Source organism: Zingiber officinale, chromosome 4B, assembly GCF_018446385.1.
Source record: "Zingiber officinale cultivar Zhangliang chromosome 4B, Zo_v1.1, whole genome shotgun sequence".
NCBI classification, from domain to species: domain Eukaryota; kingdom Viridiplantae; phylum Streptophyta; class Magnoliopsida; order Zingiberales; family Zingiberaceae; genus Zingiber; species Zingiber officinale.
In genome coordinates, this window is record NC_055993.1 from 43355475 (window position 1) to 43376779 (window position 21305).

A 21305-nucleotide genomic window follows, 5' to 3' on the forward strand; every position below is an offset into this window, starting at 1 on the left:
GAGAGGAACGCAAAGACGTGAGCGGATCGTCGAGAAGGTCATCTCCACCGGAATTATAGTGAATAGAATCGTAAGAAATTACGAACAGGAGGTAAGAAACCCCTCACCTGCAGTATAATAGCTACCGTTTGATTTCCTGTGCATTAGTTTAGTTATATGCGTATGTTTTCGACATATAGGGTGTATTTAACCTTCCTCGCAAGTTTAGGGATTTAGTGAGTACCTTTAGATGGGTCGGACACGTCTTTTCTCCTTCAGTTGGAGGTTTAGATGCTGTTGGGTGCCTAAAGGTAGTCTCCCTAATAGAGAGGGGAGTTAAAGCACACTAGGGGGTCGATTAAATAACTAGCTTAGAAAAAATGCAACCTACTTATTTTTATTAGCACAGTTGAATGCATTAGAAGCATCTAAATCAGTAAATCAGTTATCCTAGCTTATATGGGGCCACGGTCCAATGGGTGGGCTCCCACAGTCGCCTCTAGGTTCAGACAACCTAGCTCTAGTTTCAGATAACCTAGAAACAGTTATTTAGAACAGTTTAGCTATACTCAGTAATTTACTTTTCAGTTGGCAGTGTACGGGATTAGATATCCATTGGGCTGGGCTCCCATAGTCGGTCCCTAGGTTTAGATAACCTAGTAGCTCTACTAAATTCAGGATTTGCAACCCCGGGTCTAGTTAGAGTACAGTTGCCGGGCCCAAACAGCAGCATGATTACTATTTTCACTTATTATGATATTAGCTTTCAAACTCTTAATCTAATCCAGTGATTATAGTTTAAGATCAGTTTTGGCTTAGTTCAGTTTCAGTCAGTATCATGCTCCAGCTTAGTTTTTCCGTGTGAATATGCATGATAACTTTATGTGCAGTTGTTATACATGTTTATATGTTCAGCTTTAGATATGCCATGATTGTATGCTTACATGCCATGCCATGCTTAGTTTATTCAGTATATCCAGCATAAGTTTTAAACAGCATGATTTAAAATCATATTTGCATCGTTGCATGTTTTTGTGAGGTAGATGGTTTCTTACTAAACTTTTTAGCTTATAGATACTACTTTTCTTATACTGCAGATAAAGGTAAAGGAAAAGTGGACCAGTAGCGGAGGCTGGAGGTCAATGCAGATCAAGATGTGTGTGGCAGGAACTGGAATAAAAGATTCTAAGGGATTTTAGCAAGTTTTACTTAAGCATCAGAACTTTACAGTATTTTGTTATTTGCACTCTAGTTGTTAATCACTATGAATTAGTTAGCTATGCACTCTATTATGCTTAGAACCCTTCGTTTATGATGTGAGAATGTTAGTTTCCATTGTTAGAGTGTTTCCTAGCCTTGTTAGAATTGTTGTGTGAGGTTTTGGCACGCCAAAGTGCTGAAATCAGAGTCCCCGGACGAAATCAGAACTCTGATCGGTCTCTAGACCGATCAGAGCCTGGGCAGTGCCACTGGATCGGTCGGCTGACCGATCCAGGAGGATACAGTAGCGTTCCAGGAGAGCTTCAGGTGCCTGGATCGGTCGGCCGACCGATCCAGACATACCTGGATCGGTCTGCCGACCGATCCAGCCACACCTGGATCGGTCATCCGACCGATCCAGTTGGGAACAGAACGACCGCAGCTCTGATCGATCTGTGGATCGATCGGCAGGTCTGTGAGTAGTTGGGAAGTTAGTTCTAGCCCCTAGCCCAGTTGGGATGTTCAGTTTCTCCTCCTTAGCATATGTACACCAGCAAAGAAGGTCTTTAGACCTTTCTTATCAGTTGTATCCGTCATTAGTAGAGTAAAATTTTAATTAGCCCAGCTTTCCGCACAGTATAGTTTAGCATTATTGTGACGATCGGCCTTACAGCCAGTGCCCAGAAGGTGGGTCGTTACAGTGGTGGTGGCCGGATTTTAGAAGAAGAGGAGGAGGCTTTTGGGTGGTGTTCATCTTGGAGGATCGTCGCCAACATGACGTCCAAGGCGAGGCGAGGAATACGACAGAAGATCTCGAGGTCATTAGCTTACAAAGAGAAGGTATAACTAATAATTTATTCTGCATCATACTAGTTATTTTCTTTGTAAGAATTCTAAATACAAGAGGCAATTAGATCTAGTTTATCAAATTTATTTTTCGATTTTGTGTTTTCTTCTTTTTCAAATTTGTGATTCGATTGTTCTTTTTGGTTAACCTAGAGTTATTTAAGAAAATAAATATTAGCTTTCTTTAAAAGGCTTTGCCTAGGCGGTGGTGGTTGCTCTCATATCCAAGAAGGCCATGTGCCTCGCCATGCAGTCCTGGAAGCCAATTTTGGAAATTAATATTTATGGAATTAATAAGTTAGGTAGATTTGAATCAATAGTGTTAAGTTCCGCTTGCGATTCAAATCTAAACCATTAAGAACAGATAAGTTAAATTTGGAATCAATGATGTTAAGTTTCGTCTGCGATTCCTAATTTAACTTCTAAAGAACACAATAGGTTATTTAAGGAAAGGTTTGACACTTGTACAAAAATTTGTGTACAGTGGAACCGGTACATTTTCCTAGGACTAACCAACAGGTATGGTCGTGTCTTCTAGACACGACCAAAGTAAATGGCTCTACACGGGTTGTGTAGATCTACACGGCCCTGACCCTCTCCTTCTCGGGTTGGTCAGCATAGTCGTGCCGATTGGCACAGCCACATCTATCTTCTTCTTGGTCTAACTCACACGGCCATGTGTGAGACACGACCTCATCCTTTTCCTCTTTGGGTAGCCTTGCACGGTCGTGATGGATGGCACGGCCAGTGCAAATTCCTCCTCTAGATTTTTACACGACCATGTGTGGGACACCACCGAGCACATCTCTTCCTCTGGAATCATCACACGGTCGTGTTTAGTACATGGTCGGGTAGTTTTGCTTCTCGGGAACCCTTACACGGCCGTGTCTTAGAGACACGGCCCATGCATCCTCCTTCTCTGCAAGTCACACATAGTCGTGTATGACACACGGCCAAGCTCTATTTTGCTCAATCTTAGACGATCTCGCTCCTTCCCAACTTCTCCAACGCTTCCATGCTAATGAAGAAGTCATGGCCAGCAAAATTTCAACCTGAAAACAAAAGTAACAACAAATTTAAAAGTACTAACTAATGAAATGAAAAAACTACAATTGAAAAATAGTAAAGGAACCCTTGGGTTACCTCCCAAGAAGAACTTGTTAAGGTCTTTATCTCGACCGTTCTCCTTGATCCTTTCATCTTTTTCTTGCCCTAGGAGGGCAGACGTATTTCTCATTTTTATTGGGAGTTCTCCTCCCAATATCACTTGCCAGATCATGTTCCTTATCCGGTGGCCTCCCATGAGGATGGAAATTCCAATCCTCAAGCTGATAAGCGTTCGCCCCACTGTGAACACTTAATAAGAAAGAAGAGATATGGTTAGAAGAATTAGACAAATCATACTCCAACCTTTCCTTACCGATTACCAATGAAAGCTTATGGTTTTTAACATCAATTATTGCTCCAGCTGTTGCAAGGAAGGGTCTTCCTAATATGATTAGAATCTTCAGGCCCTCTACCATGTCCAGAACTACAAAATCTGTGGGAATTGTAATCCCACCAACCTCTACTGGCACGTCTTCGATAATGTCCATAGGATATCTACAAGAATAATCAGCTAATTGTAGTACCATGGTAGTAAGTTTCATGTTTTTGAGACCTAACTTATTACAGATTGAATAGGGAATAAGGCTAACACTTGCCCCTAAATCACAAAAATCTTTTTTCTATGAATTCAGATCCTATGTTGTAAGGAATGTAAAAGCTTCCTGGATCTTTAAGCTTTGGGGAAATGTTCTTCTCAAATAAAGCGTTGCATTCATCGGTAAGTGCAATGGTCTCAATATCTCCCCTTCTTCTCTTGTTTGACATGATGTCCTTTAGAAATTTGGCAAACTTTGGCATTTGTAGAATAGCATCAATTAAAGGAACTTCAACACAAATTTCTTTAACTTTTTCCAAAAATCTACCAAATTCTTCATCTTTTTTCAGCATCACCAATCTTTGAGGAAAAGGGACTACTTGATTCTGTGGGTTAAGTGGAAGAGTCTCTTCAACCTTATTGGTACTCCCCTCCTTTTCTTGAATTTGAAATGGTTCAGGCGTAGGAGGAGAGAGCTCTTCATCAATTTTCATCCCTTTTGGAGCAGTCACTTGAGTGTCTCCCAAGGTCTATCCGCTCCTAAGCTCAATTCGATTGCAATGCTCTATTAGATTAACATCAGGTTTTCCAGGAAATTATCCCGGTGCTCTTGAAGATGATGAGGCTAGCTGGGTAATTTAGCTATCTTGAATCTTCTGATGCTTTTCAGAATTATCCATTCTCTGAGTTAGCTTCAAAATATCTTGCTTCATTTCGTTTTGCTTGGAGATAATTTCCTCAAGCATCTTCTCAATTTTAGAAAACTGATAGCCTTGAGAAGATTGTTGTTGTTGTTGTTGTTGAAAATTTTGTTGCCCCGACTGAAATTTTGTTTGCCTCCCATGGATGGTCCTTGTTCTTGATTATTTCTATAAGAAAAATTAGGATGATTCTTCCACCCAGGGTTATATGTGTTGGAATATGGATTGTTCTGCCTTTGATTAAAACCCATGATAGTGCCACATTGCTCTAATTGATCTATTTGTGCAGATATAGCTTCCAAGGGACATGAGTCTTGCATATGATCAGAACTCTCACATGTTTCATAACAGCATACTATAGTATTTACTGTATTAGTGCTAGTCCCCATATTTTCTAGTTTCTTTGTAAGAGCTGTTGGTTAGTCCTAGGAAAACGTACCGATTCCATTGTATAAAATTTTTTTGTACAAGTGTCGAACCTTTCCTTAAATAACCTATTGTGTTCTTTAGAAGTTAAATTAGGAATCACAAACGGAACTTAACATCATTGATTCCAAATTTAACTTATCTGTTCTTAATGGTTTAGATTTGAATCGCAAGCGGAACTTAACACTATTGATTCAAATCTACCTAAGTTATTAATTCCATAAATATTAATTTCCAAATTTGGCTTCCAGGACTGCATGGCGAGACACATGACCTTCTTGGATATGGGAGCAACCACCACCGCCTAGGCAAAGCCTTTTTAAGGAAAGCTAATATTTATTTCCTTAAATAACTCTAGGTTAACCAAAAGGAACAATCGAATCACAAATTCAAAAAAGAAGAAAATACAAACTCGAAAAATAAATTCGATAAACTAGATCTAATTTCCTCTTGTATTTAAAATTCTTACAAAGAAAATAACTAGTATGATGCAGAAGAAATTACTAGTTATACCTTCTCATTGTAAGCTAATGACCTCGAGATCTTCTGCCGTATTCCTCGCCTCGCCTTGGACGTCGTGTGGGTGACGATCCTCCAAGATGAACACCACCCAAAAGCCTCTTCCTCTTCTTCTAAAATCCGGCCACCACCACCACCAAGGAGAAGAGAGCAAAGGGAAAGGGAGAAGGGAGAGGGTCGGCCACCAAGAGATCTCCAAGCTAGAGAATAAGAGTTGTATCTCATGAAGCCCCCTCAGCCCTTCTTTTATATTACTTGCCCAAGGCAAATAAGGAAAAACCTTTTACAAAAAATAAAATCATCCAAGAGTTTTTCCTTTTCCCTTTTTATTTTTCCTTTTCTTTCCTCTTGATTGAATCAATCAACAATCAATGGTTGTGATCAATCCTATTTGGTTTAGGATTGTGTTTTGGCCGGCCCCTTTCTTGGGCACCAAGCAAGGTGGCCGGCCACTATATTTATGAAATAAAAATAATTTTTTCTAAAATTTTACAAGAAGAAAAAACTCTTATAAAATTCTACATGATCTCTTTCCTAGAGTTAAAAAAGGAAAGTTCTAAAAATTAAAACCATGTTTTAAAATTTAAAACTTCTCTAACAAAATTTCCTTTTTTAACATGATGATAGAAAATTTTAATTTTAAAACTTATCTCCCTTTTTTTTTCTTAAACCATGAGGATGGTTAAAAAAAGAAAGTTTTAAAACTTTTAAAACTCTCTATTAAAACATGTGACCTAATTCAAATAAGGATAGTTTTAAAAATTAAAATTTCTCTTTTAAAACTTATAATTTTCTACAAAGAGAAGATTTTAAAAATTCAAAACACCCCTCCTATTTGAAATAATTGTGGCCGGCCCCTACATGCTTGGTAACCAAGCAATAGGGTCGGCCCCCTTCTTGGACACCAAGACCGGCCTTTCTTTGGATGGACTTGAGGCTTTAATGAGACTACGACAGGGACCTAGAGGAGAAATTGGTTTTGGCCTTCCGATGAGCTTGAGTATCCCATGCTCGCCCCGAACACACAACTCAAGTTCATCGATAATAACTCATTCCACTAGAGAGTTATTATCGCACTACCACACCAATCCCAAATTACATTATGTGCTCCTTCTTATCATGAGTGTGTTAGTCTCCCTGTGTTTAAGATTACGAATGTCCACTAATTAAGTAAGTTACTGACAACTCATTTAATTAATATCTAGCTCCAAGAGTAGTACCACTCAACTTCATTGTCATGTCGGACTAAGTCCGCCTGCAGGGTTTAACATGACAATCCTTATGAGCTCCTCTTGGGGATATTCTCTACCTAGATAATTAAGACACAGATTCCTTCTATAATCAACAACACACACTATAAGTAATATCATTTCCCAACTTATCGGGCATATTGATTTATCGAGCTAAACCTCACCCTTTGATAAGTCAAAGAAATAAATATTAAATATATGTGCTTGTTATTATATTAGGATTAAGAGCACACACTTCCATAATAAGTAAGGTCTAGTTCTTTTACTAAGTCAGTACAAAAAGAACTTACCTAAATGGTCCTACTCAATACACTTAAAGTGTATCAGTGTAATTTATTAGTTAAGATAAACTAATACTTAATTACACTACGATTATTCTGATGGTTTGTTCCTTTCCATCTTAGTCGTGAGCAACTGTTTATAATTTATAGAGAACCGACAATATGATCTTCTGAGTGTGACACCACACTCCATGTTATCTACTATATAAATCAATTGAACAATTACATTTAACAAATAAATACAGATATTGACCAATGTGATTCTTTTATTTCAAAAATAAATGTTTACAAAAGCTAGACTTTTAGTATACACTCCAACAATCTCCCACTTATACTAAAAGTCTAAGCTTCCATATCTGTTGTCATACATCTGATTCCCATCCCCTCCACATGCCGATCAAAATCTTTCGCCGGAAGGGTCTTAGTGAAAGGATCTGCCAGGTTATCTGCTGATGCAATTTTGGCGACAACAACTTTTCCTCGCTTGACGAGGTCTCTGGTTGCATGGTCGCTTGACAACAACATCTGATGCAACCTCACCCTTTTTCAATGAATCCGTCTGGTTGCTTCATATGGATGTTTTCTTCAAGACTTCCGTTAAGGAATGCTGTCTTGACATCCATTTGCCAAATCTCATAATCCATATGTGCGGCAATGGATAAGAGTATCCGGATAGACTTAAGCATGGCTACCGGCGAAAAAGTCTCCTCATAGTCGATTCCCTCTTTCTGAGTATACCCTTTCTCAACAAGCCTTGCTTTGACGGTTTCTACCTTCCCATCTGTCCCTCTTTTTCTTTTGTAGATCCACTTGCATCGAACAGCTTTTACACTATCAGGTGGTTCTACAAGCTCCCAGACCTTATTAGAGTACATAGACTCTATTTTTGAATTCATTGCCTTTTGGCAAAATACTGCATCTATATCTTGGAGTGCTTCTTCATATGTCCGGGGATCAAGTTCATGTTTACCCGGGATCAAGTCCGAAGACTCTCCCAAAAACATGAATCTCTCAGGCTGCCTCACAACCCTCCCACTATGACAAGGCACCGTCTGTGGTTGTGTATCATGTGTGACACGTGTTGCAGTCTCTTGTGGTACTTCATCTTGTACTGTTGGTACTGAAGTAGACGTGTTCTCTCTAAGTTCTTCTAGAACAATTTTGCTACTGGGCTTGTGATCCATTATATAGTCTTCTTCTAAAAATTAGGCATTGATGCTAACAATGACCTTCTGGTCTTTAGGACTATAAAATAAACCACCTTTCGTTCCTTTGGGATAACCTATAAACACACGAACTTCTGTACGAGATTCTAACTTATCAGCATCTGGTTTCAGCACATGTGCTGGACTACCCCAAATCCGAATATGTCTTAGACTAGGCTTTCGCCCATTCCATAATTCTTGTGGGAGTAGAAGATACTGATTTAGAAGGTACTAAGTTAAGAATGTGTGCTGCCGTTTCCAGAGTGTATCCCCAAAACGAATTTGGTAATTTTGAATAACTCATCATCGATCTAACCATCTCCATAAGAGTCATATTCCTTCGTTCCGCCACACCATTCTGTTGGGGTGTACCAGGTGCGGATAATTGGGATTGAATCTCGGCCTCTGATAAGTAATTTCTAAACTCTCCTAAGAGGTATTCGCCACCACGATCAGACCGTAGTGTCTTGATACTTTTACCTAGATGTTTCTCCACATCAGCCTTGTACTCTTTGAACTTATCAAAGCACTCAGACTTGCGGCGCATCAGGTAAATGTATCCATATCTTGAATAATCATCTATAAAAGAGACAAAATATTTAAAACCACCTCTACCCTGGATAGACATAGGACCACACAAATAAGAATGAACCAATTCTAACACTTCTTTGGCTCTATACCCCTTGGCCTTAAAAGGTCTCTTGGTCATTTTACCTTCCAAGCAGGATTCACATGTTGGAAAGTGTTCCAACTCTAATGGACCCAAGAGTCCATCGGCTACAAGCCTTTGAATCCTACTTAAGTTAATATGACCAAGCCTTAGATGCCAAAGATGCGTTTGGTTCATTTCCAAAGGTTCTTTTCTCTTATTAGTGTTAGAAGATGTGTTATTAATTTCCATATTTTGCTTTGTGGGAGAAATTGGATTTAAACTATATAAATTGCCAACCAAGGCACCAGAACAGATAATCACTTTATTTCTCTTTATAACCACATTGTTACTAAAAGAAACTGAATATCCATCCAAATATAGTTTAGAAACTGAAATTAAATTCCTTCTAAAACTGGGCACATAAAGACAATTTCTTAAAATCAATTTCCTATTCCTATTAAATGATAAGTAGACGTCTCCCACTGCAACAACTGCCACCTTAGTAGCATTGCCCATGTAGACAGTTATCTCTCCATCAAATAGTCGTCGGGTTTCCTGGAACCCCTGCAAAGAATTGCAGAGATGATCAGTGGCTCCCGTATCTACACACCAGGTGCTGGTAGATAACACCGCTAAACATGTTTCAACTACTAGAGCATGAGATATACCTTTATTGTTCTGATTCCTACGATGACGGTCTGCCTTCCAATGCCCTATCTACTTGCAGATGAAGCTCTTGCCCTTTGGCTTCTTCATTCCAGCTTTTTTTCCCTGAGGTTTATTCACTCTCTTTGCTGAAAATACCTGTTTCTTCTTCTTCTTGCCTTTCGGCTTAGAAGTAGAACCATTTTCAACATTGTGAATCTGAGAACTTTAACGAAATATTCCTTCTGCTGCCTGTAGTTCTGTCAGAAGTTTCGCCAACGCATACTCTCTTTTGTTCATGTTATAGTTCAGGCAGAACTGCTCAAAACTTCTGGGTAGCGTTTGGAGAATTATATCGACCTGAGTTTCCCCATCAATTTCTCCTCCAAGGACTTGTATTTCATTCAGATAAGCCATCATTTTGAGGATATGATCCCTTACGGGTGTCCCCTCAGACATGGTGGTTGTCATTAGTTTTTCATTACCTCTTGCCTAGCAGTCCGACTCTGGTGCCAAAAGAGTTCTTTGAGATTGTTCATTATACCATAAGCTGTTGGTAAATCTTGATGCTGATGTTGCAATACATTTGACATTGATGCCAAAATGTAACACCACGTCATCTCATCAGCTTTTACCCATTTCTTATGATACTCAATCTCCTCTGGGTAGAGTCACCTTCAGGTGCATCAGGGCAAGCCTCAGTCAGTACAAACTTATAGCTTTCAGCAGTAAGGGCAATGTCCAGGTTTCTTTTCCAATCTATGTAGTTGGGTCCAGTAAGTTTGTTCTCTTTCAGTATAATGGCTAGTGGGTTGAAAGCCATCCTAAGAATCACAAATAAAAACTTTGGTCAGGACTCTAAATTTAGAATAATATTGATTCCTCAAACAATACTATTTTAAATTAACCAACACCTTAAAACACTATGAATTTTATATGCCACGATAGTGTGGGCGTATACAAATTCAACATTTGTAAAAGGAGGGTATAACCCATTAATTTTATTATCTTGTCAACCTAACTTTTTGACAAATAAAATTAATAGTTGGTTTCCTTCGGTCACACAAATAATAGCAGTGACTCCGATGGAGAGGATACTATTAGACGTGCCTAAGTGTATACCATTACTTGACACTAAGTCCATTAATAAGATTGTGCCCCTTCTAATGGGGAAGATCACACGCTCTTAATTAATTTCCTATAGTCATCCAAAATGGAAGTTTGATCTAGTGAACCGCAAACAAACTCATCCGATATGGAGGAAGGCACTCAGAGCCAACGCGCAAGTTTGTTTGCATCACTTACAAGCCAGTAATGGAGACCGTGGAATTTACTAAAATAAATCCCTCTCCCATTTAGTTATTTAAAGTGAGAATTTTAAACTATCCTAGCATACATCACATGCATACACACACATCACAGTAAATAAAAGCAATAAATATGAAAATTATTTTCCAACTATTATGGCCTTTTTCTGTTACTGTTCTTCATGTGCACCAACCCTAGCTACTGCTATCTTTAGCCACCGCCATCGGGTCGAGTCGTCGCATCCATCTTGCTTCTTATTCCACTGTGCCTCTAGTGCTCTATAAGTACCACGCCTCGCAAGAATCCGATCCGCGACAAAAATAGAATTTTACATATATCGATTCTATATTCCACGAGGGAATGTACATGTAATCTAGATCAAAAATAAAATTCTAAAATCCTAGGGCTAATACAGCTCCTGCTGTATTAGTAACATACAATCATGCACACACAAAATATTGCCCTTGACATGTCCAAGGGTCCAATCACACACAACATCAATAAGCTATAATAGTTGGAGCATGCAACCAAAGAGTTAGCACATCCTACTATTGTCCTACCTAAATTATGTATGCCATGTGCATAACCTATTTGAATTCTAAACACATAGAGGCAAACCCTAGCTCTGATACCAATTGTTGGTTAGTCCTAGGAAAACGTACCGGTTCCACTGTAAAAAAAATTTTGTACAAGTGTCGAACCTTTTCTTAAATAACCTATTGTGTTCTTTAGAAGTTAAATTAGGAATTGTAGATAGAACTTAACATCATTGATTCTAAATTTAACTTATCTGTTCTTAATGGTTTAGATTTGAATCGCAAGCGGAACTTAACACTATTGATTCAAATCTACCTAAGTTATTAATTCCATAAATATTAATTTCCAAATTTGGCTTCCAGGACTGCATGACGAGGCACATGGCCTTCTTGGATATGAGAGCAACCACCACCGCCTAGGCAAAGCCTTTTTATGGAAAGCTAATATTTATTTCCTTAAATAACTCTAGGTTAACCAAAAGGAACAATCGAATCACAAATTCGAAAAAGAAGAAAACACAAACTGAAAAATAAATTCGATAAACTAGATCTAATTACCTCTTGTATTTAGAATTCTTACAAAGAAAATAACTAGTATGATGCAGAAGAAATTACTAGTTATACCTTCTCTTTGTAAGCTAATGACCTCGAGATCTTCCGCCGTATTCCTCGCCTCGCCTTGGACGTCGTGTGGGCGACGATCCTCCAAGATGAACACCACCCAAAAGCCTCCTCCTCTTCTTCTAAAATCCGACCACCACCACCACCAAGGAGAAGAGAGCAAAGGGAAAGGGAGAAGGGAGAGGGTCGGCCACCAAGAGATCTCCAAGCTAGAGAATAAGAGTTGTATCTCATGAAGCCCCCTCACCCCTTCTTTTATATTACTTGCCCAAGGAAAATAAGGAAAAACCTTTTACAAAAAATAAAATCATCCAAGAGTTTTTCCTTTTCCATTTTTATTTTTCCTTTTCTTTCCGCTTGATTGAATCAATCACCAATCAATGGTTGTGATCAATCCTATTTAGTTTAGGATTGTGTTTTGGCCGGCCCCTTGCTTGGGCACCAAGTAAGGTGGTCGGCCACCATATTTAGAAAAGAAAAATAATTTTTTATAAAATTTTACAAGAAGAAAAAACTCTTATAAAATTTTACATGCTCTCTTTCCTAGAGTTAAAAAAGGAAAGTTCTAAAAATTAAAACCATGTTTTAAAATTTAAAACTTCTCTAACAAAATTTCCTTTTTTAACATGATGATAGAAAATTTTAATTTTAAAACTTATCTCCCTTTTTTTTTTCTTAAACCATGAGGATGGTTAAAAAAGGAAAGTTTTAAAACTTTTAAAACTCTCTATTAAAACATGTGGCCTAATTCAAATAAGGATAGTTTTAAAAATTAAAATCTCTCTTTTAAAACTTATAGTTTTCTACAAAGAGAAGATTTTAAAAATTCAAAACACCCCTCCTATTTGAAATAATTGTGGTCGGCCCCTACATGCTTGGTCACCAAGCAATAGGGTCGGCCCCCTTCTTGGACACCAAGACGGGCCTTTCTTTGGATGGACTTGAGGCTTTAATGAGGCTACGACAGGGACCTAGAGGAGAAATTAGTTTTGGCCTTCCGATGAGCTTGAGTATCCCGTGCTCGCCCCGAACACACAACTCAAGTTCATCGATAATAACTCATTCCACTAGAGAGTTATTATCGCACTACCACACCAATCCCAAATTACATTATGTGCTCCTTCTTATCATGAGTGTGTTAGTCTCCCTGTGTTTAAGATTACGAATGTCCACTAATTAAGTAAGTTACTGACAACTCATTTAATTAATATCTAGCTCCAAGAGTAGTACCACTCAACTTCATTGTCATGTCGGACTAAGTCCGCCTGCAGGGTTTAACATGACAATCCTTATGAGCTCCTCTTGGGGATATTCTCAACCTAGATAATTAAGACACAGATTCCTTCTATAATCAACAACACACACTATAAGTAATATCATTTCCCAACTTATCGGGCATATTGATTTATCGAGCTAAACCTCACCCTTTGATAAGTCAAAGAAATAAATATTAAATATATGTGCTTGTTATTATATTAGGATTAAGAGCACACACTTCCATAATAAGTAAGGTCTAGTTCTTTTACTAAGTCAGTACAAAAAGAACTTACCTAAATGGTCCTACTCAATACACTTAAAGTGTATCAGTGTAATTTATTAGTTAAGATAAACTAATACTTAATTACATTATGATTATTCTTATGGTTTGTTCCTTTCCATCTTAGTCGTGAGCAACTGTTTATAATTTATAGAGAACCGACAATATGATCTTCTGAGTGTGACACCACACTCTATGTTATCTACTATATAAATTAATTGAACAATTACATTTAACAAATAAATGCAGATATTGACCAATGTGATTCTTTTATTTCAAAAATAAATGTTTACAAAAGCTAATCTTTTAGTATACACTCCAACAAGAGCATCCTACTTTGCAGTCATTAGAGTGACTGCATCTACATCAAACTTTCCTGATGCTTTTATTGGGTTTGAATAAGAATAACCTTCACTTCTCTCTGTTGCCCATTGATGATGATTCTATGCTACACTCTCAATGATTTCTTCGACTTCATCTAAACTTTTGTTCATATGTGCCCCTCCAACAGCTGAATCTATGGACACTTTAGTATGATAGTTAATGTCATTATAAAAAGTGTGTAACAACAACCATTTCTCTAATCCATGATGTGGGCATTGTCTGAGCATATTATTGTATCTATCCAATGCCTCAAATAAAGATTCTGAATCGGATTGTTTGAAGCTTGTAATAAGATTTCTCATATGAGCTATTTTGCTAGGAGGATAGAATTTATCTAAGAATTGCTGCTCACATTATTCCCAAGTGGTAATGCTATTTGGAGGTAAGGAATTCAACCATTATTTAGCTCTATCTCTTAAAGAAAACCCATACATTAATAATCTAACTGCTTCTGAAGGAACACCGTTCATTTTCATGGTACCGCAAATTTCATAGAAGACTTCCAAATGTTGATTAGGATCTTTATGCAGTCCATCTCCAAACTGATTTTGTTGTACCATATTGATTATTGCAGGCTTGATCTCAAAGTTATTTGCTTCAACAGAGGGTCTAGTAATGCTTGAGCGAAACCCTCTAGCATAGGGTGCTGCATAATACTTAAGTGGTCTATGCGCCATATTTGATTGTTCTTGTTCTTCTTGATATCTCTATAAGATTCTCCTTCTATGAAATGTTCTATCAATCTCAGGATCAAGAGGAAATAGATCTCCTGCAAAGTTAGATCTTCGCATACAAGAACAAGATTAAAGAATTGGATTCAAAGAAAATAAAAGAATAAAAAGAATTTAGTTTACAAAAAGAATTAAAGAACAATGTAATGAATGAATGAAAGAATGCAATGAATGAAAACCAAGAACGAATGCAATGAAGGAATACAAAACAGAATTAGAAAACTAGTTACAAATCAGATGTAAAAAAAGAAAAGAAAAGTTTAGTCTAACTCAATTGATAATCTCTAATGTTATAAGCGCAGCCCCCGACAACGGAGTCAAAAACTTGTTACGCACTGCAAGTGTATGGTTACATTATCAGCAATAAAAGAATATCGAATCCACAAGGACTGGTTATAAGCACTAAAGATGTCTCAAAAGTGAATTAGCTAAACAATCATGAAGAAACTATATGCCTTAAGAAACAACTAAAGATTAGAAGTCAAGGTTAAATGTAGAAACTTAGTTTGGTGAAGGTTCTAGGAGATTTAGTTTCTTAGTGATACTCATTAATGTAAAGTGATCTAACAATCCTATCCTCAATTGAAATGTGTTTGCAAGAAGTAACCGATTATTTCCTGTAGAAAACACTGATCAAGGACTCATATCTAAATCTTAATCAATCAAATAGTTATGATCCCTATGAAACCCGTTTAATGGGGTAGCCCTGTCACGACGCCCCGTGGTTATACAACATAAAAATATCATCACTAATCAATCGATAATAAGATATAGAATTCAGCATATCAATCCGTCCTACTTCTTTGTAGATCCCTACTTCATCCCCTCAAAGTAATCCCCTAAATATTCATTTAATGGGGCAACCCTATCATGACGCCCCACGTGTTAGAGTGTATACTAAAAGTCTAGCTTTTGGTAAACATTTGTTTTTCAAATAAAAGAATCACATTAGTCAAATGTCTGCATTTATATGCTAAGTGTAGTTGTTGAATTAATTTATATTGTAGATAACATGGTGTGTGGTGTCACACACAGAAGATCATGTTATGAGTTCCTTATAAATTATAAACAATAGCTCACGACTAAGATGGATAGGAACAAACCATTGGAATAGTCGTAGTGTAATTTGGTATTAGTTTATCTTGACTATAAAATTACACTAGTACACTCTGAGTGTATTGAGCATGACCATTTAAGGTAGTTTCTTTTTATATTAACTGCATAAAAGAACAAGACCTTTGTTATTATAGAAGTGTGTGCTCTTAATCCTGATATAATAACAAGCATATATATCTAGTATTTATTTATTTGACTTATCAAAGGGTGAGATTTAGCTCGATAAATCAAAAGGCCCGATAAGTTGGGAAATGATATTATTTATAGTGTGTGTTGTTGATTATAGAAGGAAACTGTGTCCTATGAATCTAGGTTGATGATGTCGTTAAGAGGAGCTCATAAGGATTGTCATGTAAACCCTGCAGGCGGGCTTAGTCCGACATGATAATAAGGTTGAGTGGTACTACTCTTGGAGCTAGATATTAATTAAGTGAGTTGTCAGTAACTCATTTAATTAGTGGGCATTCGATATCTTAAACACAGGGAGACTAACATACTCATGATAAGAAGGAGCCCATATAGTAATATGGGATTGGTGCGGTAGTTCAATAATAACTCTTTGGTGGTATGAGTTATTATTGATGAACTCGAGTTGGGTGTTCTGGGCAAACATGGGAAGCTCAAGTTCATCGGGAGATCAAAACCAATTCCTCCTCTCAGTCTCTGTCGTAGCCTCTTATTTATAAAGTCTTATACCCACCTTCTTACCCACCTTAAGGTGGCCGGCCAAGCCTAGCTTGGAGCCCAAGCTAGGGTCGGCCAAACCAAGGTTAGATGGGTCAAGTAGGTGGTCGGCCCTAGCTTGAATCCAAGCTTAGGTGGCCGACCACAATTAAAATAAAAGGATTTTAATTTAAAATCTTTTCTTATGTGGAAGCCATGGTTTTAAAAGAGAGTTTAAAATTTAAATCTTTCCTTTTATAGCATTCTACAAAAGATTAAGAGAAATGTTTGGTTTCTTTCCTTATTTGTAGTTAAAAGGAAGATTTTAATTTTTGATAAAACTTTCCTTTTTTGTAACCATCCTCATGATTTTATAAGAGAGTTTTAAAATTATAAATCTTTCCTTTTATAGTTTTCTACAAAAGATTAAGAGAAAGATTTGATATCTTTCCTTATTTGTAGTTAAAAGGAAGATTTTAATTTTGGAGAAAACTTTCCTTTTTGAAATCATCCACATGTTTTAATAGAGAGATTTTAATTTATAAAAATTTCCTTTTATGACCAACCATGAAGGGAATTTTTAAAGAGAAATTTTTGTTTTAAAAATTTCCGGAAACAAATTAGGAATTTTTAATTTTGTGTTTAAAACTTTCCTTGTTTAGAGGACAATGAGGTGGCCGACCATTAAGGGTTTTAAAAGGAAAATTTTAATAAAATTTTCCTCTTAAGCATTGGCAAGGAATATAAGGAAGTTTTATATATAAAACTTTTCTTATTTGCCAAGACCAAGGAATATAAAAGAGAGGGTAGAGGTGCCTCACCTCATAACATATGATCTATCTATTTTCTCTCCTCTCTTCCTTGGTGTGGCCGACCCTCATCCTCTCCTCCTATTCTTCTTCTTCGGCTGACGGCATCAACTCTCTAGGAGACTCTTGGTGGCCGGATTTTGCTTGGAGAAGAAGTAGAGAAAGGAGGCTTTATTTCTTTGCATCCCTTGGAGCTTGGTTGGTGGCCGAAGACCTTTATCTCTAGGAGATTCTTGGTGGCCGAAACTTGTAAGGAGAAGAAGGAAGCTTAGGTGGATTCTCATCTTGGTAGATTGTGGTCCACATGACGTTCGAGATAAGAAGAGGAATACGACAGAAGTTCATGAGGTCTATAAGCTATAAAAGGTATAACTAGTTATTAGTTTCCGCATCATAACTAGTTCATCCTTTTATTTTGATCTTGAAATACTAAACACAAGAGGCTAATGAATCTAGGTTATCGAATTTATGTTTTCGATTTTGTGTTTCTTTTGATTTTCAAATTTGTGATTCGATTGTTCTTTTTGGTTAAACCTAAGGTTACTATAAGGAAATTAAATATTAAATTTTGTTGAAAGACTTTGTCTAGGAAGTGGTGGATGCTCCCATACCCAAGAAGGCCTAGTGCCTCGCCATGTTTAATCTAGAAACCGATCTCTAAAATTAATATTTAATTAAATTTGTAACATGGGTGGATTTGGATCAATAATGTTAAGCATCGTTTGCGATCCAAGTCTAAACCTCTTAGAACAGATAAGTTAAATTTGGAATCAATAATGTTAAGTTTTGTTTGCGATTCCTAATTTAATTTCTAAAGAACACAATAGGTTGTTAGGAAAGGTTCAGGACTTGTACAAAATTTTTATACAGGGGAACCAGTACGATATTCCGGATAGCAACCATCAATTGGTATCAGAGCTAAGGTTTGCCTCTGTGTGTTTGGTTTTCAATTTAATTATGCACATGTCATACATATTTTAGGCAGAATAATAGCAGAATATGCTAACTCTGTGGTTGCAGACTCCAACTATTATGGCTTAATGTGATTGTGTGTATTGGACCCTTGGACATGTCAAGGGCATTTTATTGTGTGTGCATGATTGTATTTATTAAATATAGTAGGAGTTGTATTAGCCCTAGGAGTTTACATTTTTTGTTCGATCTAGACTTCATGTACATTACCTTGAGGAATATAGGATCGATATATGTAATATTCTATTTTTGTTGCGGATCGTATCCTTGCAAGCCGTGGTACTATTGGAGCACCAGAGGCGCAGCAGAAAAGGAAGCACGATGGACCCGACGACATGAACCCTAGGGCTGGAAGCACACGGAGGATAGTGATGGAAGAAGCCATAATAGTTGAAAAAATAATTTTCATATTTATTGCTTTTATTTACTGTGATGTGTGTGTGCATGTGATGTGTGCTTGCATGATAAAATCCTCATCTTAAAAAACTAAGTGGGAGAGGGATTAGTAAATAAATTCCACGGTCTCCATTACTAGTTTGTAAGTGATGCAACAAACTTGCGTGTTGGCTCTGAGTGCCTCCCTCCACAACGGATGAGTTTGTTTGCGGATCACTAGATCAAACTTCCTTTATGGATGATTATAGGAAATTATTTAGGATGTGTGTGATCTTCTCCAACTGAAGGGGCATAATTCTATTTAATGGACTAAGTATCAAGTAATGATATACACTTAGGCGCATTTAATAGTCTCCTCCCTAACGGAGTTACTGCTATTATTTGTGTGACCAAAGGAAAATCAACTATTAATTTTATTTGTCATAAAGTTAGGATGACAAGATAATAAAATTAATGGGTAAAACCTCCTCTTACAAATGTTGAATTTGTATACGTCTGATGTGCGTAGATTATATACACTTTTATGCATGCTTTGACGCACATCTACTTGTATTCATTGGCATAATCTATGTCTATTGCACCCTATTTCTTTATAATGTCATACTTCCATTATATTTTATTTGGAGATCTGATCTTTACTTGTTTTGATTGATATCACGCTATTTGGAGCGAAAATGCAGCTAAAACGCACATAGGAGCAATGGGACGTGTAGGCCACACGGCCGTGTAGGCCACACGGCCGTGTAGGCCACACGGCCGTGTAGGCCATTAGCTTGTTTTAGCTGTGCCAAATGGCACGGTCGTGCTCCACCACAGCAGCAAATCAAGCCACAGCCGTGTATACCACACAGTCGTGACAACATCTCATGGCCAAGCAACACACGGTCGTGCCAACTATCCAGAGGGGAGGAAGGCCACGGCCGTGTGAATTCACACGGCCGTGTGACCTCGGTAGTGAAGAAAAATGCAACGGCCGTGTGTGCCACACGAACATGTGACTCAACCAGAGAAGAAGCCGTGTGAGGCCGTGTGGATCTCACACGGTCGTGTGACAAAGAACACGGGTCGTACCACGCTAAAACAGAGCTGTGCTAAATTCTGGGCAGATTGTAGACTGTTCGTAAAACGGTCATAACATTGCTCTTGGTTGGAGTTTTTGGATGATATTTATACCAAAACGTAGCTGACTTCAAGATCTACAACTTTTCTTCAGATTCAATAGAGAGAAAGACTTTTCTTCCCATGCTAAATGGCATGGCCGTGCATCTCAACCATGGGTTCAACTGGACCTCCGCCCATACTGCAGACGAAACTTTGAACCACCATAACTTTCGTCTTGGTTGAAGATAGGGCTCGATACAAGTATCAGATTGAAGATAATTTCAAGGGATACAACTTTGGTTCAGGGTGAATTATGAGAACACCTGGTTTAATGGGTGAAAAACCCAGTTTACCGGACCCCTATTTTCCTAGTTTTCCTGGGCAGTTTGGAGGAGGTATAAAAGGGTCAAGATCTCCATTCTTTGACTCATCTTGGATTTGAGACTTCATCCCTCTCCTTGGGGAAAGGGTTCTCCCCTTAGGGGAAAACCTTAGAGCTTCATTCTCCTCCATTCCTTGGCGATCCATCCATCTCCGGAGCAAGTAGGCATCCCCAAGACATCGGAATCATTGGCAAGCATCTCTTCTTCCCCTTCTTCTCAAATATAGGGTTGTAAGTATGCTTTTCTTTATGTTTTGGGGTTGTTCTTCCTTAGCAATGGAGTAGATCTCTAGATCTAGGATATAGGAAGTATTTGTGATGTGATGGTGATGTAAAACTATGTAGATTTGCCATGTTTTCTATTCAATGACTTGTTGATGCCTTGTTCATGTTTGATGTAATGTGTGTGTGAATCTTGTTTATATCTTTGGCATGTTTTATCAAATGGTTACGTAAAATTGTTAATCCCATAGGGGGGATACCCTAGATCAATTATCCGAGGGACGTTCATGACAGGAACATGCCCGTGTAAGGACGATTTAGGGTATCACCTTGAAAGGAGAAGCAAATCTCCACAAGGAAGTAGGGGATCAGGCATAATCACTATTTCTATTTCTATGTTATTATGTGTTAGTGTGTTTCTATGTTGATTATCCTAGGGACGCACATGACAGGCAAGCTCGTGTAAGGACAACATAGGAATCATTCCCATTTAATGGCATAGGACATGGAGTATTGGAGCATGCCGGCTTGACCACTGCAGGGGAGAGTCGGTAATGAATCTAACTTCCTACAAGAGCATGAACATAGAGGATAGGAACTAAGCAATCTATGTAACATCACCTAGCATTACAAGGAAACTGAAATCCTAGAATCTATCATCCACCATCCTCTTGCTCAACCCCTCTCAAGATCTATTCTCTCTCTTTCCTCTATCTTTCTCTTAATTTCTTTCTAATCGATCTTGTGTTTGTCTAGATAATTAGCCGTGCAAAGTTAACTAGTGCTTAATCAACAGTCCCTGTGGATACGATATCTTTTATTATTACTAACGATGTAACCGTACACTTGCGGTTCGTAACAAGTTTTTGGCGCCATTGCTAGGGACTGTTTTTTATTAACATTAGTTGATTAACATATGAGTTACTCTAGTCATTTTTCTTTTTCTTTGTGCATTTTCTTTCTTGCTTTTCATTATGCATTTTATTTCTTGTCTTTAATTCTGCATTTTTAGTTTTTCTTGTAATTTTTTTAGATATCTTGAGCACTAACATGTCAAGCAGGGCTTCAAGAGAATTTTTCACACCCATGAGCGCAAGATCTTCCATTGATGAATATTATAATTCAGAAGATGATCAATTTGAGGTTCTTTGTGGAGTATGTGGTAGCACATCTCATCCAGC

The 21305-nt window shown here is 37.7% G+C and overlaps 1 non-coding gene across 1 annotated transcript; it reads left to right on the plus strand.

Annotated features, from left to right (window-relative positions):
• The first annotated feature begins 13930 nt into the window (after positions 1-13930).
• Positions 13931-14037, plus strand: LOC121978857. Its single transcript, XR_006111195.1, has one exon. It is a non-coding gene; the product is annotated as a small nucleolar RNA R71 (small nucleolar RNA).
• The last annotated feature ends 7268 nt before the right edge of the window (positions 14038-21305 follow it).